Raw genomic sequence first — 27,220 nt, forward strand, 5'->3', positions numbered from 1 at the left:
TATGAAAAAACTGCCATTTCCGATGGTACCTTCAAACTATTCTTTTAAATGTCCTAAAGAAAAACAGAGAGGCCACCATAAGGACCATTCTTGGAAAGAGCTTGAAATTGCTAGGCTGTTCCACATGCAACAGACATTTATATGATGCTAATACCTACAAAATGCTGCCCAGCCCTCTGCAGGTGGAAAGGTAATTAAGACACAGCCTGTTGTTAAAAACTTATAATTCTATGTGAAATCTATAAAGTAGATCAGAAAAGATACAAAAATTGAAGGACATAAAAAAGAGAAATACAAATGCTATTGACTCTTAGTAAGTAGTTGCTATTTTTGTTCTAATAAGAGCATACAGGTGGCTAAATGCTTTTGTTGGACTATGTTAAGGACTTCATCCTGTGGAATGACTCCAAAAATCTCTGTGTTAGCCTGAAAAAAGATGATTCTCAATGGACGTAATATTTGAAGTGTGCCCAGGTATTTGGTTTCAGATATTTTGGTTTAAAAGAACTGCTTTTCCTTGCTAACTATGTTGACCTTGGACAATTTGCTTAATCTCTCTATGCCATGCTTCTTTTGCTCTAAAATGAGGGTGGAAAGAGCGTTTACCTCATTGGCTCATAAACATCAAATAGATAATATGTGAAAAGAATGTGTTTAAATGATCAGTTGCCAGGAGTTGGTCATTGTTAACAGTTACATCATGAGTGGTTAAATATTTTTTATGTGTTCTAATTAGTTATACATGACTATAGAATGCCCTTGGACACATCATACATAAATGGAGTATAATTTCTCATTTGTCTGGTTGTACATGATGTAGGATCACACATATGAACATAGGGTAATAGTATCCGATTCATTCTACTATCCTTCCTACCCCCACAACGCCTCCCCTCCTTTCACTCCTTCCCCTCTGTCTATCTGGTTAAATGTTTTTTACGGAATAAAAACTGAAAGAAAAGGAGGGAGTGGACTGTGAATGAATTATCTCTGCTTTCAGTTATTCCTTCTTCTGGTAAAACCCAAATTGCTTTGGCTGCACAACGCCATCCCCAGACCACGAGTGTTTGTCACATGCTAATCTGCACAGCAATCACCTACAGCCTTGTCGAAGTGGGGAATCTGATCCAGCAGGTTGGGGCTGTGGCCCCGGGTCCCACATTTCTGACAAGCTCCCAGCTGATACTGATACTTCTCAACAAAGATGTTTGTTCACCTGGTGACAGCAATGCAACTTGTCCTTATGATGTCCAGAAGGAAATAATATGCTTTTGTAGAACTAATCTAGTTAGACCCAAACATATAAAGTAAAGGCAAACATCATAATCTTCTTTTGATGACTTATTAATTGGACAGCTTATTCTAGGTTGGATCGCTTCAGTTGACATTCCTGAAAGCTTTCAAAAACTTTGAAATTATGGTTTTCCTTTGGGGACAGTAAAATACAAGGGCTAAGAAAAGCATGAGAACCAGAGTCACTCCCATATTTGAATCCCTACGTTTGTAAGCTTGGGTAAACTACTTTTCTTTCTAAGCTTCAGTTTGCCTATTTGCAAAATGGGCATCAGAATGGCATTTGCTTGCCTCCTCTTGTTAAGGACTCAGTGAAAATGCACGTGAAGCATTTAACCCAGTCTGTCTATAGCAACGGCACCATTAGCACTAGCTGTTTAAGCCTAAGGTATCAACTCAACAATTCCATGGAGACTTTTTGTCCCCTACGCTCATGTATCTGCATCATGGTCACAACCTATAGAAATGAAAAATCCAAGAGATTTTACCCTTAGAGACTAAATATTGGCATGTTTTTTGCAATTCTATCCTATGACTTGGAGAACTCATTTTTTTTGTTTGTTTTTGTTCTCCTTTGAGGTAGACTGAGTGGCAATCTTAAGGCTCAGAGATATTTTTAGTTTCTCCAGCTACTGAACATTCTTGGTATCAACAGGGGAATAAAGAAATAAGGAGGAATCCCTGAAACTTGCCTACTTGGTATTCACAGCCACCTCTTCCCTTTGAAAAGGGTCTGTACAGTCAAACTAGCACTTGTGGTTGATAACAATGTGCTGAGGACAGGCGGTAGCCATTGGGGCAGCAGCCAGCTCAAAGAAGCAAAGGCTGCATGGCAGGAGGGCCAGGTGAGGAAAGGCAGTCTTTTCCACCTGGTCTCTGCAGTGTGGTCACAGGCCAGCAAGGTCACACCTCACCAAGAGCATGTTGACAAGTGTTTCTAGAAAGTCACTGCAGATGCTGGCAGATCTGAGTCTCAGGACATAATTCCTAGCCTCATGAAGCTCAAAATATTGTTAACAAGGCAAGATTAGGGCGGGCCTGGGAAGAACAAAATCAATATATGTAAAGAGAAAAGGGGAAGGTGAGAAGGAAGAGAGGAAAGGGAAAGGGGGAAACCAAGGAGGCAGCTGTGGCTGAGGAAGAGAGAAATAAAAGAAAGAGGGAAGAAAAGCAGAAAAGAAAAACAGATAAGGACACTATTCCATAAATATATCACAAATGCTACTTAAAAAGAAAAACCCATGAAGATGCTGACGTATGCATCCTGACCCCCTGGGGGAAAAATGATTCACCACGAAAGCCAGGAAGAAGAGATACACACAGAGAGAAATATGACCAACTTTGGTAGCTTATAGTATCAGAAAAGACAAAACCTAATCATGCTGTGGTTTATGTCCCCTACAAATTTCATGGGTTGCAATGTGATAGCTAAGAGATGGGACTTTTAAGGGATGATTAGGCCATGAAGTGATTAGGATTAGGTACCTATCCTAATAATGGGGCTTGAGAGTTCACTCTCTTACCCTTCTGCTCTCTGCCATGTGAAGACACGACCTTGCTTCTCTCCAGAGGATGGAGTGTTGGGTGCCATCTTGGAAGTAAAGCAGTGTTTAGCAGACACTGGATCATACATTTCTCAGCCTCCAGAACTGTGAGAAATAAATTTCTGTTCTTTACAAATGATCCAGTTTCAGTTATTCTGTTACAGCAACACAAACAGGTTGAAACAGGTCCCCCTTTCTTAAAGGAAAGCTTAGAGAAATACTCTTTGTTCTCTATTCCTTTTACCTATAGCCCATGAAACTAGTGAAATGGCAGAAACATGGGTGGGGGACAAAAACTAAGAGGTCAGCCAACTCCCAGTCTGAAGTCTACAAAACTGCCAATCAAATCTGCTCTGAGCTTGAACCCTGCAATCACAACCTACCTTTTTCTTTGACTTCCTCTCCATAGGTGCAGGGGGGTTGTATACCTTCACTTCTCCACATTTGGAGCCAGGAAAGCTCCAATAACTTGAGGTCTCAGTTTCACATGCCTCCTAACTGGCAGAAATCTCCTCCTGACCTAGCTCCTCTTCTTCCTCCCCAATACCTCATTCCAGTCAGTGCGTACCTGCTCACACTAGTAAGTTCAAGGCCAACTGAAGAAATGCTGCTAAGAATGCACCCACAAAAGCTACAGGGTCTCTTCCAGCCCTCTGAATTTGCTGAGGAAAATAAAATTCCTAATGGATCTGCCACTTTAAGGGGTCCTTCTGCTTTCTGAAACCCAGGAGAGCCCTGAATTAACCAGAACTACCTGCCACCTTCTCCCCCAACTTTGGATTATATTCCCTTGACTAGGACTTCAGAACTGGAGGCTGGTCAGCCAGCATTTTGAGGATAAAAAGGATTTCAGGTTGAATTAATCAAAATCAAAACCTCAGGCCAGTCTTTATCATTCTCTAGTGACTCTCCATAAAGCCAGACCTGTCTCCTGTCTTTCAAAAACAAGAATCTCCATGGAAACTCCTTGAAGTAGTCCATTTTAGAACTTTTTTGGGGGGGGGGAGGGGACAATAACTGTCCAGAGAAATTTTACAACTCCTGAAACATTCTATCTGCCACATCAGCTCCAAAGCAACAGACCAATGGTGCCTCATTTAATTAGCCAACCTCTCATAAAGTGTAGGGTTTGGACCTGAGATTGTTCTGGGAGATACACTATGCAAATATTCCATTGGTTTCACCAGAGCACAGGAATTTAGTTTGGAAAAACACAGTGACTGGGGAGCCAGAGGAAGGGTTCAGGGTCTCAAACTGGTCAGTTGGCCCAGGACTCTTTCCAAAAGGTCCCAGGGGGACCTAGCTGAGACCTTCAGCAGGTGGGGCATGATGCTGGTGCCACACCTTGTTCTGGGACTTCTAGACAGTGATCTTGGCCAAGGACTTAAGCAATCTGAGTGTGTTTGCTCATTATAATAAACATAATAATATCAACCTCATAGGGCTCTTAAAAATGCCCAGTAAAAGAAAGAATAAAGAAATACAGCCCTCCTAACAGGAAGAAGGAGGCAGAGGAAAGTTAAGGAGCTTGCCCAAGTTCATACAGGTGGCAGGCTGCAGTGTAAACCCAACTGACACATCTTGTATTCTCTTTCCACTTGGCTGGATATGACAGGTGAGAAACATGTCCATGATTGCCACAGTCTCACCTTTGAGACATGGTTCCCACCTGGGTGATATATTTGAGTCATCTTCTCCTCCAGCCAGCTTTAGCCCAGCAGAGACTTTGTAGGGGCAAATTTTATCACAATCACATAAGCCTTTCCAAGCAATCAGGTAAAGTATGGGATTCCCCAAAGCTTCAGCTCAGCTCAGATTCCCTATTGAGGTCCAGGAGCTGAAGTTGGGGCTCATCCAAGTGCAAATGAGTAAGTCACTGTGGCGGCTTCCCATCAACTCTTATAGTCATCCCTGCCCCTACTGCCTGTTCCCTGTGTTAGAGCTCAGAACTCTCAATATTCCAGAAACAGCCAAAGCCACCCAAAATAGTAATTAATTTTATGGAGCACTTACCAAGGTAAATCAAGATCTTTATAATACTTAATATTCAAACTTAAACCAAGAGTAGGGGTATTTTTACCATTTCCATTTCACAGTAAAGGAAACTGAGGTCTAGAGAGCTGAAATAAACTGCTCAAGGTCATACACCTAGGAAAGGTGAGGCAGGATTCAAACTCAAGGCTTCTTACAGAACCAGTCCTGGATAGCACAGCACCTTGCCAGCCCCCTTGTAGCCAGGTCAGACTGTCAAAAATGCAAAACTCACCGGATAGGCAGCAATGCAAATGCACGCACAGCCCCATGCAGATCTACCCTGACAGGTAACCCAGGTGGCCACTTGACCATGGAATGTGCCCAGCCAGATAAGAAGGCAAATGTCTGGCACCTTGTGGGGCCAGGGCACTTATCGGGTTTCACTGCGGGGCTGTGGCTACACAGAGTTCTATGTGGTCCTCACCTGCCAGGACCGGCTGGCACTGATGTCCACAGCCTACCAGGCATGACAAGCCCAGCAGTCTCTCCCTGCGGGCTTTCTCTTGCTCTGAGTAGTACTCCTAATGACTTCTTGGGGAGCGCAGCTCCCCAGCACCATATACCAGCAAACCCAGGAACAGAGCTCCCCTCTCACCGCTGCCCTACCTTTCCTTCAAGGTCACCTCAGGCCTCCCCTCCATCACACAGGCAAGAACAAACTCTAGCCACGTCTAGCTGCATGACCTTGGATGATATATTTCATTCCTCTGGGCCTTCATCCCCTTTTGTGAATAAAATGGGGGTAAAAACACCCACCACCCAGAGTTATGGTAAGGACTGAGGGGCCAGTCCTGGAAGCCTGGTGCATAGACAATGCTAAGCTAATAGAGGGACAACCTCAGGTCTCATAGTATCCTCTTTCCCCTGCATTTCAATTATTCTGATCACCTGCCTTGTTCAACTTGGAATTTTATTAAACACTTAGTTCAGATTCATTTAACAACACTTTCTATTCACATGCAAGTCTTGTCACTCTCAGAGCTCCTTAGAGCCAAGAACCAAGGTCGGTTTTTCTTCTGTCTCCCAACAGACCACCCATAATGTGACCCATCAGTCGTTGGTGGGATGGAGGGCCTAAGTGTGTCCTTACCACTATGAAATCCTCTGTAGGCGAGTTTGAAGTGTGCTGTGATGTACTGTGTGATTTCCATAATTATGCTTTTCATCCTGGCAACATGAAGCAGGTAGTTTTTATACTCAGAAACCAAGTTTAACCACAGTTAAGTGAAGTCCCCATAGTCACAAGGATAGGAAGTGAAAAAAGTCAGGATTCCAATCCTCATCTGTCCAACTCTGACTTACGCTTTTTACCATTACTTAATCCCAGTTACTTGATTAGGGTCCATTTCCATGTTGGAATAGAGGGTCCCACCAAAAGTCCATGAGCAGCTAAAGAGGAAAGGAGACATAGGCAAGGAAGAAACCAAAATAAGCCCTGGGGGAGGCCCACAGTCTGCTGCCATCTTCCTCCCTGGTCCAGGACTGACCCAGCTCCTCTCTGTCCTCAACTCATTCCTGCTAAACACAAGTACAGGAGACAATTAGAGTCAAAGCAGAAAAATAAAGTTTCTTCTTAGATTTAATGCCTCTTCAACAGTCTAAAAGGAACACCAGATGGAAGTGGCCCATACAATGTCTATAGGAAAAAAAAAAAACCTAGCTTTTGAGCTATCAGCTCTAGGGCAGGAACTACCCAGCAAGTGCTGGCTTCAGAGTGTTAATTGCACCTGTCTGTTACACCTCAAATTAAAACCATTTGCATATTTGCTAGAGGGCTTTGAAATTCAGAAATTCTTGTACTATAACTAGAAAGCCAAAAAAAAAAAAAAAAAAAAAAAAAAATCAATCAAAGCAAGCCAGAACTCGTTCTCAAGAAATACAAATGAAATTTACAAGAATTCGCCTCAGTGGTTCTGGGTGCTTTCCCTGCGGAGGCTCTGGCAGCAGCAATCTCAGTTCTGATTCCAAGCATGGAGCTGACCCTATGGGTCCTTCTTAATGCTTCCAAACTTAAGGTAGACAGAGCACAGAGTCAGAGAGGGCAGCCTCAGACCATGCCGTTAATCAGACAAGAAGAGCTGTTTTGGGCACAAAGGATTGAACCCAGCAGCACTTACCCACTAAGCCACATCCCGAGACCATTTTTTAATTTTTAAAAATTTTGAGTCAGGGTCTTGCTAAGTTGCTGAGACTGACTTTGAACTTGTGATCCTCCTACTTCAGCCTCCCAAGTTGCTGGAATTACAGGCATGAGCCACCACACTCAGCATAAAAAAAGGATTTCGAGAAGAAAAAAGAAGAAAGGAGCTCCTATTCCAAGCTAAGCACCTTCAATTGAACCCCCACAAGCTCAGCATTCAGTATTATTATCTCTATTTTATACATGTACAAACTGGGGCTTAGAGAAATAACATGGCTTGACCCGTGTCTTACAGTTGGTAAATTCAGTCAGAATTTGAGTCCAGGCCTGCTGGCCCCAGATTTCACTTCATTACACTTGGCTACTCCCCCTCACCCAAAAGCCATCAGAGGGCAGCTCAAGCCATGTGCAGCCATGAGCAGGGACACTGTTGCACATACCATAGCCTGATAGCTCAGTAACTTCATTCTGAGTCCGAGGTCAGATGGAATCATAACTGGGGCAGGGGTCAGGTGAGGTGGCCTCAGGTATCACAGTCTGACTGGTTCCATGTCCTTGTGATGGTTCTTGGTATCTGGTGGTGGAGACAGGACTAGGTGCATGCCAAGGCCACTATTCAGGGCAAAGGTCCCTGAAGCCACCTGCCCCAAGTTCCCTGCTGACTCCAGGAATCTGGGTTTTACAGGCCAGCCCTGAGCCCTGAGAGTCTCCAGGCTCTTGGGTCTGTTTAGAATTTGGCCCCAGACTTGTCTGGAGACAACACAGGAATGCAGGTGGCCAGCCCAGCTCCCCTCCCACCTGCAGCACCAGCCATTCCCCATCACATACCCATTACATTGCGTGCTCCCTTCACTGAAATTCCATTCCTCAATGCTGCTGTGGACTCTGTGGCCCCATGCCTCAATTTTAATAAAATAAGAGAGAAGGAAGAAGAGAATGAACAAGTATGGAACATCTACTCTTGGCCGGGTACTGTGTACATAACTTCTTTTTATCCTTTCCAAGAATTCAGCAAGATAATAGGTCTGATAATAAGACCATTTACTAGAGTATGTAGAGGCATAGGCTATGAAGAAAAGATTGCCTGCGTTCAAATTTTGGTCCCTCTTTTTACTGTGTGCCCTTCAGCAAGTTACTTTCCTCTTTGTGCCTCAGTTTCCATACACATCAGCTCCTGAAGAACTTTGACTAATACAGACAATAGCAATACCTACCTCATGGGGTACTGTGAGAAATAATGAGTTGAGATCCATAAAATTCTTGGCACACAACATGGTCCTTCATAAGAGTGCAATGTGCTTTCTGTACAGATGTGAACAGTTGGTCAAACCACCTGCCAAACAGTTAAAATCAAGGACAGTCTATACAGCTGACTGAGGGGGATAGGGCTGCTGAGGCACAGATGAGAGAATGACACCAAGCTCATGAACAAGGAAGCAAGATGCCCTGGCTTGGACTCTAATGGGATAGGACCAAGGACATCTGGGTTTTGATTCATCCCATAACCAAGGAACAGGGGACCTTGCCCTCAGTCTCAAGACAGAGAGTTTGGGGAATAGTTAAGATGACCGGTTTTTCCTAATTTCCCAAGATTGCTCCTGTAACACTCAAAATCCCACATCTCTGGAACCCACTTTGTCCCTGCCAATCCAAGACAGCTGGTCACCATAGAAACAGAACAAAAGAGACCTAAATCTCAGAAGTTCCTCTTATTCCACTAGATCTTCAGATTCACTTTGTGCTAGAACTTCTTAGGGCCTCAGCTTCATAAAAATAATATTTTTAAATTTCTCCAAAGAAGCACCAATCCTCCTTTGTCAAAGCTACTCAATTCTCTTCAATCTCACCTGCTGAGCTGAGACCCTCCATCCCACAGTAAGGGCCAGCAAGTCCCTCATCCAGTCCACAGGTAAGGAAACTGAAGTTCAGCACCAGAGAGATATGCCTAAAGTTACCCAATGCATTCCCCTTAGTCCTAGGGGACCCAGCCTGTGCTGTCAATCACATCCTGGGCTAGAACATTGTCCACATTGATCTTGGAGAGGGAGTCAGGCAAAAGCAAAACCCAGAAGAGAGAGATTTTCTTTAAATGGGGTAAGGGGTCAGGTGCTACTGGGCATGACTATGGAAAGGGCTCTAGAGTCTGCAGGTTCCTGCAGATAAAGAGCCTCTGTGCCCAGACAGAACCATGTGCTTGCTGACCAGCTCCCCCAAGTCCCACCCTCTCAGGAAACAAAATTCCCCAAAAGGCAGTGTTCCCAGTGGAACACTCCCAGGCTGCCACCGATCACCGGTGACCCTTCACATCTAGGATGTGGAGGAGAGACAACTGAGCTGCTGAGGTTGGCATAGACACAGCATAAAGATGATCTTCAGAAGCCCTTTCTTTCCCTCTTCCTGTCCTCTTCCCTTTCCTGTCCTTTCTCTCTGGCACCATGCTTAGGTCTGCCCTCCCAGGGCAAGGTTTCCAAGTTCTCTACGATTAAAACTTACCTCTCTTTTGCCCTCTCTTTCACTGTCTTTCTTAGAATTCCCATCTGACAGACATCTTGTCAGAAAACCAGATCTGATGAATGCCAAGGTGCTAATGTTCTTCCCCTCTGGGGAAACAACTTCTATCGTGGACTTCAGAGGGGGTAGAAGGTGGAGGAAGAGGGACCAGACCTTGAGAAGTCCTTTGGCACAATGGAGATTAGCACCAGACCTTGAGAAGTCCTTTGGCACAATGGAGATTAGCATCAGGCAGGATGAAGAGGGGTAGACTATGGTTTTAAGAGTTGATTTTTTTTTTTTTTTTTTTTTTTTTTTTTTTTTTTTGCGGTTCTGGGGATTGAACCCAGGGCCTTCTGCTTGTGAGGCAAGCACTCTACCAACTGAGCTACATCCCCAGCCCTAAGACGCTCATAAAGAGTCAAGAGCTGAGAGCTTCAGTCCTAATCTTCCATGCAAATATAATAAGTTGTGGCCCTGCCCCACCATGAAGGCTTCCAAGAAGCAGATCTGAGAGGATGAGCTCCACTCTTCACTCTTAAGTCAAAAATTGCCAACAATGGCCTATGACTTACAGCTCTGCTCCGAAATGGGCTGGACATCAATACTCTGCTACTCAGTCCTCCCTAAAGGAGATGGCACCTGGGTCCAGCCCAGGTGTAGGCTTGCTATCCTTAAAGATTTTCCAGAAAAGACATCCTGAGCCTTCCCTGTCCTCATCTGAGATAGGGATAGTTGTTATCTGGTGCTTTGTACGTATATGGTTATATGCTATGAGCATTTCAGTTCTCATAACTGGCCTCTGATTAGTGAGACTGTGACCTCTAATTTTCAGGCGTGAACTCCCACCTGCATGCATATCATTCCACAGTTTAAGTTCACTCTGGCTTGTGCTGTCTGTCCTCCATGGAGAGACAGCACTTTTCCCCTCAGCATGAACATAACAATCCTTAAAATGTTATCAGTTGGTGCAGTCACTTTAGAGGGTCATTTGTCAGTGTCTATTAAAATTGTAAATTTGCATACTCAAACACAGCAATTCCACTTCCACCATCCTAGAAAAATACTCACAGAATTGTACAAAGAGCTACATCTTAAGGATCTTCACTGAAGCATAATGATGGTAGACATTTGATTACAGCTTCAATGTGCACCAACTTGGAAATGACCAGAAACAAAAACCAGAAAGCAGGGAACTATAGCATATACCTTTAATATGAAATTTGGAGCAGTGGTAGAAAGAAAGAAAGGAACCCACTTATGCTTACATGAAAAGAGGGTCAAAATATACTGTGAAGTGACAAATGTTTCAGAATTGTGTTTGCAAGCATAATTCCATGTATTAAAGAACTGCCAGAGATGCCCATGTTTTCTATGCATACATGTGAACATGTAGGAAAAGGTTTGAAATTCTTCAAACTACAATGATAACAATTATCCATTGAGTGGGGAAAGTGATAGGAAATAGGGAATGGTGGTCAGAGGGAATTCCAGTCTTACCTGAGTAGTTTTAATTGTTTTAAATGAACGTTTAATTTTTTAAATGTTTTAAATGAATGAATGAAATGATGTGTCCATGCATTACTTGTATGATTATGATGAATTTAAATTAAGGTTGTTTTCATTGTTTATTTGGAGAAATGGTAGCACACAGTGGTCAAGGATGCAGTGTGGACTGGGACTGATCTTAGCTTTCATCTCAGTTTGACCACTCAATAGTTGTGTGACCTTAATAAGTTCCTTAGCCTCTCTGAGTCTTTTTAGCCACATCCATATTCTGAAGTTGATAATAATACCTCAGGAGATATAATGTGGAATTAATCAAGGTAATGGAGGAAGTACTCACCCCCGTGCCCAGAGTATAAGAAGTCATCAATATTTATTGGCAGCTGCTCTTGCTCCTAAACCCTGTGAGGAACTGTGATTGGGAACACAGCACTGCAGTGAGCTGTTGAGAAGTATCAAGGGTCCCTCACAGCTCCAGGGTTTCTATCTGGGGGATCCTGAGAACTCATGCCCCCATGCCCCCATGTGCACACACCTGCACAGACATGCACACCATGGAAGAAGAAAAGGAAGGGCAGGTGATGGGAAGAGGAAAGCCAGGGCATGGTACTTGTGCAATGAGCTCAGAAGATGTTTGTGTGCTATGGAGCAGGGAGGCAGGACTCAACCACGGCTCATCCAAGAGCCTGTCCTCAGTGTGGAACAGCCCAGGAACCCCCTTAGCTATGAGGGCTGGAACTCCCTACTTGTCCCTCCGAGGCCAGCACAGACCCAAAACACCACATTGCTATTAAAAACCTAGGGGCCTGGGGAGCTGTGCAGCACACCACATTCACCTGAATCCCTGTGACTGACTTGGGGACAAGTAACTGTCATCTTTCCCTTAAAGCTCGGACCAAGGACTAATACTTTCCTTGGACACCTGCCAGAGTCTGCAAACACAGGTCCTAAGTGTTGCTTTACAGAGCTGAATCCCACATATCCTGATTAAATATTGACAATAGCTCTACCTGCCTTATCTTGATTCATGAAAGCCTGGTTCCTGAGGAGCTACGCGGGGCAGGACTGAACCCCACAGCACAGCCACAGACATGCTCACGGACTAGTTCAGCAAAGACACTGCTCTAAGACTCATAAAATCTAACCCCACACTCTTGGCAAAACCTGTTTTATGAATTGTTAGACCCTAAAACAAAAGGATCCATCAGTTATCTGGGCTTTAGGAGCAAATAGCAGAAAGGTCACCTGTGGAACTTAATAAATCACTCATTAACTCTGTACCAGCCGGCTGGCTTGCAAGTGGTGAGAGGGGACTCCGAGGGCAGAGGAGTTGGTCATCAGAGGCTCCTAAACCCTGAACAGCTGACCGAATCAGGGCCTTCCAGCCTGGAGCTCAGGGGCTTTCCCTAGTGTAAGGGAGTCTAAGTTAGGTTAAGTTCCAAAAGGCAAAAGTTATCCTCAGCTCCCACCCTGCCCCTCCAGGCCTTTCTGGCCTTCCAGGAGCATGGCCTTCTCACCACATGCTCCCTAAGAAGGTTCTAGGTCCCTGATCAAGACCCCTGTGCTCTCCTCCACTAAAGCCAGAAGACTGGAATGATTTTCTCCCTGGAGATGAGGGGGTGAGCCCCTGTCCTGTGTTGCTTTCTTTCAAAACCTGTTTCTGGGACTCTATTTTTTTAATGTTTTTCCCTTTTTGTAAAATTTTTATTTTTACACACTGCATTTTGATTTATTGTACACAAATGGGGTGCAACTATTCATTTCTATGGTAGTACACAATGTAGATTCACACCATGCAAGTAATCACATATAGGGTAATAATGTCTGTCTCAGTTCACTATTTTTCTTCCCCCACCCCCTCCTGCCCCATTTCCCTCTACACAATCCAAAGTTCCTCCATTCTTCTCTTGCGCTCCCCACTCCACCAATACCCCCTCGTTATGTATCATCATCCACTTATCAGAGAAAACATATGACCTTTGGTTTTTTGGGTTTGGCTTATTACCTTAGCATGATATTCTCCAACTCCATCCATTTACCTGCAAATGCCATAATTTTATTCTTCTTTATGGCTGAGTAATATTCCATTGTCTATATATACCACAGTTTCTTTATCCATTTATCTCTTGAAGGGCATCTAGGTTGGTTCCACAATCTAGCTATTGTGAATTGAGCAGCTATGAACGTTGATGTGGCTGTGTCACTGTAGTATGCTGATTTTAAGTTCTTTTGGGTATAAACTGAGGAGTGAGATAGCTGGGTCAAATGGTGGTTCCATCCCAAGTTTTCTGAGAAATCAACATACTGCTCTCCCGAGTGGCTGCACCAATTTGCAACTCCACCAGCAATGTATGAGTGTACCTTTTTCCCCACATCCACACCACCTAGGTTAACTTTTTAACAGAGGTCATTGGGGTCTTCCTCACCAAGAGGGCTTCTAATAGCAGAAGCCTGGCAGCTAAGGAGGAAGAGATATTCAGAGAGTGATGCACTTTGGCTCTTTTAACTCCCTCAGTGGGAGCTGAGGTTTCTACTCTTACTGGCAAAGAGGCGAATCTAATCAGAAGCACAAATGCACAGTTTAGAGAGTGCCCTAAGACTCTTCTGGTAGAACCTCTGGTTCAGTGTCATCCCTCACTCCCTTCCACTCCATGACAAGTAGCATATCTCCTGAGGACAAGAGGCTCCCCATAAAGGTGGGGCCTCTGGTCGCCTCTGTTAGAGTTCCAGTGCTCAGAGGGGGTCACATGGCTCTAGAACACTGTGGATAGACTTCTGTCCTGGTATCAGATCCCACAGGCTGCAAAAAGGAATCCCTAAAGGAACAGGTTGTCTCCCTCGCAGTCATCATAGTCACAGATAACTCAAGAAAACAGCAGGTGCTAAGCTCAGTGTTTTGCATACATTATCTATCTGATCCTTGGAGGATCCTTTTCACAGATGGAGAAACCAGGACAGAAGGGCACACAAATCATATCACAATAATAACCCTGAATGTTAATGGCCTAAACTCATTAATCAAAAGATATAGACTGGCAGACTGGATTAAAAAGAAAGATCCAACAATGTGCTGCCTTCGAGAGACTCATCTCATAGAAAAAGACACCTCAGACTAAAGGTGAAAGGATGGGGGAAAACATACCATGCACATGAACTCAGTAAAAAAGCAGGGGTCTCCATCCTCATATCAGATAAAGTGGACTTCAAACCTAAGTTAGTCGGAAGGGATAAAGAAGGACATTTCATACTGCTTAAAAACCAGCAAGACAAAATGATTTTAAATATTTATGCCCCAAACAATGGAGCATCTATGTACATCAAGCAAACCCTTCTCTATTTTAAAAATCAAATGGACCAAAACATAATAATAGTGGGTGACTTTAACACACCACTCTCACCTCTGGATAGATCCTCCAAACCAAGCAACTTGTTCTTGATTACATGGCTACCAAGTGATAGAACCAGGATTTGACTCTAGATCTGCCTGATCTCATAGAGCATGATCACAGCCAATCAGTCCAGAACTGGACTGCTGAGTATGCTATAGGATGAAATGAGTTCATATCAAATAAGTATTTACAACAGTGCTGAGCATCTGGTAAGCAACATATGAGTGTTTTTAAAATTATAAAAAGCTTTGTGGGATCACAGAAGACGACCCTACATATTCGTGTGGCTGGAATGAAACCTAGGAATAAGGAGTGGAATGCAGCCAGACTGAAGGTCCCCTTAGCCCTCTGTAACTCTTTTCAACTCCTGACCCTTCCCCAGATCACATATGGTGAGAAGGAAGTGAAAGTCTCCTCCAGCATAATTCTCACCCTGGACATAAGAAGCTCCATTTGGACTTTTGCTGTCCTGGGGAGGGTGAAGGAAGGTGATCTGCAAACCTCCCAGAAATGTTCAGTCAGGCCCCTAAGTCTCAAAGGTTAGTACAGCTGGAGTTGGTTTACATTGGGATTTCAGGGCACTGCATCTTCCAGGAGATAAGTCTGCATTATGCAAATTACTTATACCAGGACTCTGCTGCAGTTTCTAAGCTACAGGGGAATTAACTGCTTAACCCTTTCTGTGCAGCTCTAGAGCAAAGGTTGACAACATTGGTCAATGTGAAAAAAAAAATTTCCCAGGACCCAACAGCCTGCTGAGAGTGGCTGCTCAGAGTCCAGTGACTCATCCAGTGGATTTGTCCTTGCCCTACAATGTTTGTAAGTCAATCCCTACCTGCCTGTACCTTCTGAAGGGAAGTAAATTTCATCCAGGGGATCCTTAAGGCTCAATGGAGGAGGACAGATCTCGTCAATGGGCCTTGGAAGCTCAGAATCATTTATTCTGATGACCAGATAGTGGAGGGTTCTCAGAGAAGTTGGTATTTGAACTGGCATTGGAGGTGAATCAGCAAAGAGAGTAAGAGCATGTCCAAGATACAGAGGTGAGAAGTTCTACAACTTCCTTTAGGAACAGCAAGTAGTGTTAAAGATTTTAGGGTTGTACTGGGTGGCAAATGAAGACAACATGTATATTTTATTAGGAAAGAAATGAATGTAACAATGCTAGGAATATTTAAAGTCATAAGCTCAGGTCTATAAGTTATAAAATTCACCATTTGAATATATATATTACTGTTCAAATTCCCTAGACAGATTATCCTCTGGGGGCCATTAGAGATGTAAAAGCAAAAGTTGAAGGTGACATAAACACATCTTATCCTTGGTATTTTCATAGCTGAGCTCTTGGGTCCAATTGAAACAGTTAGCCCCAGCATGATCTGCAGCTTGAGCCCTTGGGACTTAAACTGCCAGGTGAATATCAAGGAAGGGCTCCCCTCAAAGAATAAAAGCTGGAGACCAAACTTCTCTTGTGGCTTCCTTAAGGAGGAGTCATGGAATCTGCCATAGAATCATGGAGCCAACTAGAGATCACCCTATCCATCCCTCTGGCTCCAGGTGGAGCTGTACCGCACACAACATAATGAAGGTAATTGACTCATGCTCAATATGTGTGTGTGTTGTAACAACAATCTTCACAGCCCAACCTCTCCTCTGATACTCAGAGATCTTGATGAATCCTTCACTTTTATAACCCTGACAGCTTCTCAACACCTTCATAATATAACCAAAAGATTTTTTCTTTACAGTCACCCTTAAGATCTGGGGTGGAACTATGAGCAATGAGTCTTTAATTGACAGAAAATGGACCACCTTCTCCACATATGCTTTCTACATTTTCCCTCAACCATCATGGGATATACCATGCTGGATCCCTCCACTTCTCTTTCTACTTAAGTCATGAAGCAAAGAACAGCGTAGTGGTCAAAAAGCCCAGGCACTGGAAGGAAGAAAAAAATTCAGATTCTGGTTCTAACCTCTGGAATCTTAGGAAAGTCATTTATCTCCTGTGGACTTTCTGCAAAGTCAAAATAACAGCATAATTTACCTGTGAGACTACTGAAAAGATCAAAGACAAGCCAATCTCTTTGTAAACAATGCACTAGATAGGTATAAAATATTACAGTATTACTTCTATTTACAAAAGTAAATCCCAGTACCACTGAGCAAACGGTAAAGCATAAGGAGGCTAAAATGACTTCACTAATACAGAAAGAAGACTTTGAAGAAGCAATGTGGCCAGAAATTAAGAGGGACATTTCATAATGATTAAAAGCAATTCATAGTGCATAAAGTACATAAAAACCATATAGGTGTATATAACTAATAACAGAGAGTCAAACTAACTTGAATCCAAAGTCTACAGAATTCAATGGAGAAATAAGCAAATTCATAATCACAGAGAGTTTAACAACCTTATCTCAGCAATTGACAGAGTAACTAGACAACAGAAATCAGAACACAGAAGATTTGAACAAGACAATCACCTTTACTGAATTAATGTTTATAGAACACTACACCCCACAATTGCAAAATTTACTTTCTTTTTCAAGAGAACATGGTACATTTACCAAGAAAGACTAAATGTTGGTCCATAAAAATTATCTCAATACGTTTCAAATGATTGCAATTTTACACAGCATATTCTTTCACAATGCAATTGAGCTGCAAATAAGTAATGTTATGCTATCTAGAAAAATGTCATGCTACTTGGAAATTAAACAGAATATATCTAAATAACCCATGGGTCAGAGAGAAATATAAGGGAAATTTTAAAATATTTCTAATTAAATAGAAATAAATATTAATATATCAAAAGGAATATAGCTAAGGTAGTATTAAAGGAAATTTTACAGATTTAAATATGTATATTAGAAAAAAAGCCTTAAATAAATCAATGACCCTAGGATATATATTTAAAATAAAGATGCGTAATTCTCAGCTAGAAGCAATTTTGTTCCCCAAGGGATATTTAGCAGCATCTGGAAACAGATTTGTTGTTGTAACTGAGTGTACAAGAGTTACTATCAACTACTAAGCCAAGGGGTTGGTGTTAAACATCCTAATATACATAGAACAGCTCCTCACAACAAATAATTATGCAGTCAAATTTGTCAATCATATCAAGGTTGAGAAACCCTGGCCTAGTTAAAGAACAAAATAAAATCAAATTAAGTAGAAGGGAGCAAATAAAAAAGATAAAAGTAGAAATCAATGAAATACACAATTAAAAAACAGTAGACAACATTTACAAAAAATATTTACAAAATTGAAGTTGATTTTTCAAAAATATCAAGAAAGACCGAAAACCCTAACTCTAGCTAGATAAGTTAAGGAAGAAAGAGAGCAAAAGTTACCTATATCAGGAATAAAAGAAGAAATATCACTACAGATTCTACAGTCATTAAAAGAAAAATAAGCACATATTATGAAAAGCTTTATGCCAATAAATTTGACAACTTCAATGAAATTAATAAAGTCCTAAAAAACTACAAATTGCCAAAAGTGATACAAGCTTAAATTAAAAATCTGACTAAACATTTATCTATTAAATAAATTGAAATTGTCATAAAAAACAAATTAGACTCCAGGCACATGTAATTTCACTGGTGAATCATATCAATTATCTCAGGGGGAAAATAATACCAACCTTACACAAACTATTACAGAAAACAGAAAAAGTTTCCAGTTCATTTTATGTGGCTACATACCTGAGGCCAAAATCTGATAAAATATTATGAGGAAAGAAAATTATAGACCAATAGCTCTCATAGACATAGATGAAATATCTTTACCAGAAAAATAACACATTGAAATGATTCCAGGAATATAAGAACAATTCAATTTTTTAAAAAATCTATCAGAGCTGGGAGTATAACTCAGTGGTAGAGGTGGTAGAGTGGTTGCCTAGCATATATAAGACCCTGTATTCTATCCTCAGCATTAGAAAAAATATTATTAAAGTAATTCACTAACTTAACAAAATGAAGGAGAAAAACTGCATGGTTATCTCTATCTCAACAAATAAAACAATTATAAAACCAATTCAACACCACTGAAGAATTTTTTTAAAAAACTCATCAAATTTGAAACAAAAGGATACTTCTTCAAACTGCTGAAAAGGCATTCATAACACACCACCAACTAATAATACATGATGGTAAAATATTATAATGTTTTTTCTCAAACATTGAGAACAAGTTAAGGACTTTATCTGTCACCACTTTATTCACATTGTACTAGAGATCCCAGCCAATGCAACAAAATAAGAAAAAATAAGAGTACTATAACTTTCAGAGAAAGAAATAAAATCTCTGGACAGACATGAATGTTAACACATAAAATCATAAGGAATTTGAAAAAAAAAAGATTTCATAACCAACAAGTGATACAAGGTTAAAATACAAAAGTTAATTGTATCTTTTATAAATAAGCAGCAGTTAGAAAACAAAAAAAATTTTTTTTTAATTTCCAGGGACAGAAAAAGATAACAGAGTAAAATCCCCCAGATACCAACTCCCCATAGACACACCAGGTTGGACAGTTATCTATTTACCAAACTACATCTACAAGAGCTAAAGATAAAAGCCCACCTGCAGATGGAGCCTCTGAACAGCCCTGGTGCCAACAGAAGATATATGGCTCTAGTCTACCAAGTTTATATTCCAGCCACCATTATGTGTGGCTGGCTGCAGTGGTCTTGGGCCCCAAAACCACCTTAGCAATAACCACCCCATAGTAGCACAGGCCTTGATCCTTCCCCTGTGCTGTGCTGATCTTGGTGGGCTGTGGGCTTAGGGTTTGGCACAGTTAAGTGACACTGGGGACAGTCCATCCACAAGGATTCTACCCAGAGTTTGGAAGAATCTCATAGTACCTGAGCATAGGCCAGTGACTTTGGATAAAGCATATGGGTCTACCTCTATCCTAGGGAGAGGTCTATGGGTATGGAAGACTTCTCAAGTACTCCATTGGTTCCTTCTGAACAACGCACCACGTGAAGGGACAAACCTTGGTTTGGATCACACTCTACTGCTGAAACATAACCAACAAACCAACAGCAGATTCCCAGTAAACTTGGGCTTGGGTGCTATCTGGTGTCAAAATAATGCAAGTAAATACAGTTCAGAGAAAATAAGCAGCCTGCTTAGAATTTATGGAAATGCAGACACAAACAAAGCTAGATTATAAAGACTAAAATAAATACTTAATCCTTCAATGCCAACTTGATGTCATATTGAAGCTCCTTCAAGAGCTTCCAGGAAACCATAACTTCACCAAAAGTCAAACTAGGATGACAGAAATTGACTAGATACTAATCAGTATGGGAGAACTCTCAGAGTTCCTTAAAGTAACTGTTTTAAGGAAATTCAATGACCTTGAAGAAAACACAAACAATTCAATACTCTAGCAGAAAAACTTAGCCAAGAGACAGAAACAATTTTTAAAAGTCAAACAATTTTTCTTTTTTGTGTGGTGCTGGGGATTGAACCCAGGACCTTGTACTTGACAGGCAAGCACTCTACAAACTGAACTATATCCCCAGCCCTCAAATAAATTCTTGAGCTAAAAAAATACACTCAATGAAATTAAAAATGTGATAGAGGACAGCAATAGCAGGATAGATAAAATAGGAGAAAGAATTAGTGAGCTCAGAAACACGCCATTTGAAAATGCACAATCAGAGTAGAAAAAAGCAAAAAGAATAAAGAGTAATGGGGAAAGCATATGGGAACTTTGGAAAAGTATTAAAGAGCAAATAGTTATTATAGTTCAAAATGGACTTGAGAATGCAAAAAGGGTAGAAAGTTTATTCAAAGAAATAATAATAGAAAACTTCCCAACCTAGAGAAGGCTATAAATATTCAGGTATAGAAGGTAAAAGATCTCTAGTCAGATTTAACTCAACCAAGTCTATCCATCCCCAAGATATAATCCCAATCTTACAGGTGAAAGACCAAGGAAAGATTCTCAGGACTAAAAGAGACAAATGACACATAGGGATGTTCTAATTCATCTGACAGAAGACTTCCTTGAAAAAATCTTACAGTGGCATGAGATTTGCACAGTACTAGAAGAAAAAAATACATGCTAACCAACAATACTATACCCAACAAAGCTAACCTTTAGAAATGAAGAAGAGATAAAGACATTCCAAAAGAAAATCTGAGTGAATATATCTCTACCAGATCTGTCCTACAAGAAATGCTAAAGGGAGCTCTTCAAACTGAAATAAAAGGATATTAATGAGTAAGAAGAAAACATTGGAAGGTATAAAACTCACAGGTAAGAGTAATTACACAGACAAAATCAGAATGCTCCGATATTGAAAATGGAGCATAAACAGTATCTTTAGTATGATGACTAAAAACAAAACAATTAAAAATAAAAGCTACACTAATATGTTGAGATTGGCAAATAGAAGGATGTAAAAGGGGATATTAAAAACTCAAAATGTGGAGAGGAAAAAGAGTGCAAGTGTAGGGTTTTCTTATTAGCATATTTTCACACTTTGTTTTTGTTCTTATCTTTATAATCATGTTAAGTTCCAATCATCTCAAAATAGCTTGTTGTAATCAAAAGATGTTTGTGTAAGTCTTATGGAAAAATGTATAATAGATAAAACAAAAAAAATAAATTGTGAATCAAAACACCACAAAAGTAGGCTATAAAAGAGTGAGGGGAAAAAAAGAGAAAAGGAATGATAATAAAAATAGGAAACAAATTACAAAACAAGACTACAGTAAGACTTTATCAATAATTACCTTGAATGTAAATGTATCAATTATACAATTAAAGGACATGGAGTTACTGAATGATTTTTTTTATAAAGGCCCAAACGTATGTTGCTTACAAGAATCTCAATTACAAAAATCCCTGAGGACATCATAGACTAAAACTGAAGAAATGGAATAAGATACTCCATGCAACTGGAATCCAAAAGTAAACAGGAATATCCATATTTATACCAGATAAAATAGACTTTAAATAAAAAGTAGCAAAAAGAGAAAAGGAAGGCCATCATATAAAAAAGAGGAGTCATTTCAGTAAGAGGAAATAATAATTCTAAATATATATGCACCCAATATTGGAGCACCCAAATATACAAAGCAAATAATAATAGACATAAAGGGAAGAATGGACTGCAATACAATATAGTTGGGGACTTTAACACCCCACTTTCATCAATGGAAAGATCATCCAGGTAGAAAATCAACCAAGAAACAGCAGAGTTAAATGACCAAATGACCTAATACATCTACAGGACATTTCATCCAACAGTTGCCAAATACACATTCTTTTCATGAGCACATGGAATTTCTCCAAGATAAATCATATGATAGAAATCAAAACAGGTATCAACAACTTTTTTAAAAAATGAAATCATATCAAATATCTTTTCCAACCACAATGCAATAAAACTAGAAATCAGTAACAAGAAAAACTTCAGAAACCATGTGAATAAATTGAAATGGAACAACTTACTTTTGAACAACCAACAGATAAAGTAACAAATTGAAAAGGAAACTTTAAAAATTTCTTGAAACAAATAAAAATGGAGATACAACATACAAAAACCCATGGAATGCAGTAAAAGCATTACCAAGAGAGGTTTGAAGTAATCAGTGCTACATTTAAAAAAAAAAAAGATCTCTCAAATAAACAACCTAAGCAGGGCACTGTGATGCACACCTGTAATCCCAGATACCTCAGAGGCTGAGGCAGAAAGATTGGAAGTTCAAGGTCAGCCTGGGCAATTTAGTGAGACCCAGTCTTAAAATAAAACTTTAAAAAGGGTTGGGAATGTAGCTCAATGTATAAGCATTTGCCTTGCATGCACAAGACCCTGAGTTAAATCTCTGGTACCAAAAAAAGGAAAAAAAAACTATTGATAAATCTCAAGGAATAAGAAAAAGAAGAATAAATCAAACCCAGAATTAGGGGAAGGAAAGACATTATAAAGATCAAAGCTGAAATAAATAAGAAACTAAAAAAATACAAAGATCAACAAAACAAAGAGCTTATTCTTCAAAAGAAACAGAACAGAGAAACCCTTGCTAGACTAAGACAACTGATGCAACAGAAATACAAAGGATCCTTAGAGAGTATTATGAACAATCATATGCCAACAAATTTGATAACCTAGAAGAAATGGACAAATTCCTAGACATGAAGAAATAGAAAACCCAAACAGACCAATCACAAGTAACAACACTGAATCAGTAGCAAAGTCTCCCATCAAAGAAAAGCCTAGGACCAGATGACTTTACTGCTATTTCTATTCAACATTTAAAGAAGGACTAATTTTCCTGAATTTATCTCCCAAAAAAAGAGGAAGGAATTCTTCCAAACACATTCTACAAGACCAGCATTATCTTGATTTATAATCCTGATAAATTAAATACAGATACAATAAAAAAGTAAATACAGGCCAAAAATCATCAATAAAAGACTAGCAAACCAAACCCAACAGCACATTAAAAATATTATTACCATATGAAAAAATGTTCAACGTCATTAGCAATTAGGGAAATGCAAATCAAAACCACACTGAGATTTCATTTCACACCAGTCAGACTGGAAGTCATCAGGAATACAAATAATAAATGCTGGAGCGGATGTAGAATAAAGAAACACTTTTACACTGTTGGTGGGACTCTAAATTAATACAATCACTATGGAAATGATCAGTATGGAGGCTTCTCAAAAGACAAGCTATATGGAACCACCATATGATCCAGCTATACAACTACTCAGTTTTTATCCTAAAGAATGGAAGTCATCATACTATAGATATATGTGCATACCCATCTTTATATCAGCACAATTTATAATAGCCAAACTACAGACGAAGGGATAAAGGAAATGTGGTATATATACACAATGGATTTTTATTCAACCATAAAGAAAAATTAAATTATGTCATTTGCAGAAAATAAACAAAACTAGAGACGACTATGTTAAATGAAATAAGTCAAACTCAGAAGGTCAATGGTCATAAGTTTTCTCTCATATGTGGAAGCTAGAAAGGAAAAAGGAAATGAAAGGTCAGGGGGAAGGATCTCATGAAAATCAAAGGGAGATCAGTAGAGGGAAGACACTCAGGGATGGGAAGAAGTGAGGGAGCAGGGAAGTGCTGGGGAGTGATATCGACCAAATTATGTTGTGTGCATGTACAAATATGTAAAAACAAATTCCATCACTATGTACAACTATAATGTACCAATAAAAAATGTGGGGAAAAAAGATTATTTACCATGATCCTGTGGAATTCCTCAAATAAAAGGATAAAAGGATAAAAGGATGGTTCAACAAACACCCTAGTAGGGCAGCTTCCTTGTGGAGCACTGCATTATCAAGTTCCTCCAAGACTTCAGGCTACTGAAGGCTAGGAGGTGAATTATTAGAAATCTACATGGGACACAATAAGTCAATAGAGGAAATCTGCAATATCTCAGTTGTGCTAATAGAGGGGTAGATACCTGAACAATATGAGAAAACAAGGGAAGAAAATGTCCCAAACAAACCTAGATGCTACATCAATAAAATCCACTGATAGCACGGCAGAAGAAATGTCAGAAAAGGAGTTCAGAATGTACATAAGTAAAATGATCAGAGAAGCAAACGATGAGATGAGGGAGCAAATGCAGGCTTTGAATGATCGCACCACTTAACAGTTAAAAGAGCAAATGTGGGGAGTTTCAAGATGGCGGCCTAGAGGGTGGCTGCATTTCATGTTGCTCCAGGACTCAGGATTCAAAAGAGGAGAAATTGAGAGACTTGGGACCAACTCAAAGCAGCCGGGTGAGTCTCTCCCATTGGGGAGGCGTCCGGGATGGGACGGTAGTCCTGGAATGCAGGGAACTTGTGAAGTAGGGCTGCTGGCGAGACGCCCCTCCCCCTGCTGGAGCAGTGAACTCGGACAACTGGGAGCGTCGTAAAGGAGGCTGCTCAGCACAGTGCTGGGACTCGGAGCAAACACTGGGGCTCCGGAGGCTGCCCAGGGGAGGAGCGGGGAGGAGAGCTGTGTGGACTCAGGACACCAGGGCCTGCCCTGAGGAGGAGGAGGAGGAGGAGTGTGGCCGCTTGGATTCAGAGTGACTGCACCAGAGCTACAGGCAGTTGCCAGAGGAGAAGCTGCGCTGCGAGCTGTTTGGACTTAGAGCGACCGCTTCGGAACACCGGGGCCTGCCCTGAAGACGAAGAGGAGGAGGAGCGCGGCCGCTTGGATTCAGAGTGGCTACACCAGAGCTACAGGCGGTTGCCAGAGGAGGGGCTGCGTGGCGAGCTGTTTGGACTCAGACCACTTCTAAACACCAAGGCCTGCCCGGAGGAGTAGGAGGAGGAAGAGGAGGAGCGCGGCAGGGAGTTTGGACTCGCAGTGACTGGATTAGAGCTCCAGGCGGCTGCTCAGAGGAGGAGGCGATTGGTGAGTTGTTTAGACTTAAAGCGACCGCTCCTGAACACAGGGGGGCTGCCTGGAGGAGAAGCGCGGTGGGTCACTTGGTCTCGAGTGGCCGCACCAGAGCTCCGGGCGGTAGCCCAGAGGACGCGTGCAGCGGGTCACGTGGATTCAGAGCCACTCAGAGTGACCGCTCCTGAACACCCAGGGGGTTACCTGGAGGAGGAGGAGGAACAGGGAGGGTCATTTCGACTCAGAGTGGTTGATTGCCCCGGGCTACGGGTGGTCGGTGGGAGGAGGAGGCACGCAGTGAGTTGCTTGGACTCCTAGGGACCGCACCGGAATACTGGGCGGCTGTCTGGAGGAAGAGGCGAGTGGCGGGTCTCTGGGACTCAGAGCGATTGTACGGGGCCCCAGGTGGCTGCTCAGAGGAGGGGCCACATAGCCAGGCGATTAGGTGCAGAGCAGGGTCCCAGGATCTAGGAGGCTTCTGGGTGGAAGAGCCGCACAGAGACAGGCTTAGGGTAGGGCCGGGCCCCTGGGAACTTTGCAGAGGAAGGCAGCCCAGCCCAGGTGGTAGCTGTAAATTGAGGGGAACCTCTAGGAGGGAACTGACCAGCGAGACCTCCCCACCGGGTGAGTCTACCCTGCCGGGTGAGGTTTCCCCACAAGGACGGTAAAACCAGAGACACAGGCCCAAACAGGCCTTGCCTCAGCCCGCAGCCTAGTTCCCCTTTGGATGACCACTGGTCAACAAGTGGAGATACCTCTGCCCACTAGCAGGGAATAGACCCCACCTGAAGGCCACCACTCCTAGAGAGGCAGATTCCTTGTGGAGCACCGCATTATCAACTTCCTCCAAGACTTCAGCCTACTGAAGGCTAAGGGGATATATATAGAAATCTTCAGGGACATTGTAAGTCAATAAAGGAAATCTGCAATATCTCAGCGGACCACTGATACCTGAACAATATGAGAAAACAAGGAAAGAAAATGCTGCAAACAAATCTAGATGTTACATCACTAAAACCCAATGACAGCATGGCAGAAGAAATGACAGAAAAGGAGTTCAGATTTTACATAATTAAAATGATCAGGGAAGCAAACAATGAGATGAAAGAGCAAATGCAGGCATTGAATGATCGCACCAATCGACAGTTAAAAGAGCAAATACAGGAAGCAAACGATCATTTCAATAAAGAGTTAGAGATATTGAAAAAAAACAAACAGAAATCCTTGACATGAAGGAAACAATAAACCAAATTAAGAACTCCATAGAAAGCATATCCAGTAGGATAGAACACCTGGAAGACAGAACCTCAGATATTGAAGACAAAATATTTAACCTTGAAAACAAAGTTGAACAAACAGAGAAGATGGTAAGAAATCATGAACAGAATCTACAAGAACTATGGGATATCATGAAAAGGCCAAATTTAAGAATTATTGGGATTGAGGAAGGCCTAGAGAAACAAACCAAAGGAATGAACAATCTATTCAATGAAATAATATCAGAAATTTTTCCAAATCTGAAGAATGAAATGGAAAATCAAGTTCAAGAGGCTTATAGGACTCCAAATACACAAAATTACAACAGACCCACACCAAGGCACATTATAATGAAAATGCCTAACATACAAAATAAAGACAGAATTTTAAAGGCTGTGAGAGAAAAGAACCAAATTACATTCAGGGGGAAACCAATACAGATATCAGCAGATTTTTCAATCCAGACCCTAAAAGCTAGAAGGGCCTGGAACAACATTTTTCAAGCCCTGAAATAAAATGGATGCCAACCAAGAATCTTATACCCAGCAAAACTTACCTTCAAATTTGACGATGAAATAAAATCCTTCCATGATAAAAAAAAGCTAAAAGAATTTACAAAAAGAAAGCGGCATTACAGAACATTCTCAGCAAAATATTCCATGAGGAAGAGATGAAAAACAAAGAAGCAAATCAGCAAAAGGAGGAATTATCCTAAAGGAATTGTCAAATAAAGGAGGAGGCAAGTTGTGTCAAACAAATAAATAAATAAAATTTTAAAAATGAACCAAATGACCGGGAAACCAAATCATATCTCAATAATAACCCTGAATGTTAATGGCCTGAATTCATCAATCAAAAGACATAGACTGGCAGATTGGATTAAAAAGAAAGATCCAACAATATGTTGCCTGCAAGAGACTCACCTCATACAAGAAGATACCCATAGACTAAAGGTGAAAGGATGGGGGAAAACATACCATGCACATGGACTCAGCAAAAAAGCTGGAGTATCCATCCTCATTTCAGATAATGTGGACTTCAAGCCAAAGTTAATCAGAAGGGATAAAGAAGGACATTTCATACTGCTTAAGGGAAGCATAAATCAGCAAGATATAACAATCATAAACATCTATGCCCCAAACAGTGGCTCATC

General features: G+C 41.2%; 1 long non-coding RNA gene across 1 annotated transcript in view; it reads left to right on the forward strand.

The window, feature by feature from the left end:
• LOC306638367 overlaps positions 1-27,220 on the forward strand; it is a 71,751-nt gene continuing 44,531 nt past the window's right edge. The window contains exon 1 of the long non-coding RNA XR_013757482.1: positions 1-190. This is a non-coding gene — a long non-coding RNA (uncharacterized lncRNA). The remainder of the gene's footprint in view (positions 191-27,220) is intronic.

The sequence above is a fragment of the Sciurus vulgaris genome, assembly GCF_902686455.1.
Source record: "Sciurus vulgaris genome assembly, chromosome: 11".
NCBI lineage: Eukaryota > Metazoa > Chordata > Mammalia > Rodentia > Sciuridae > Sciurus > Sciurus vulgaris.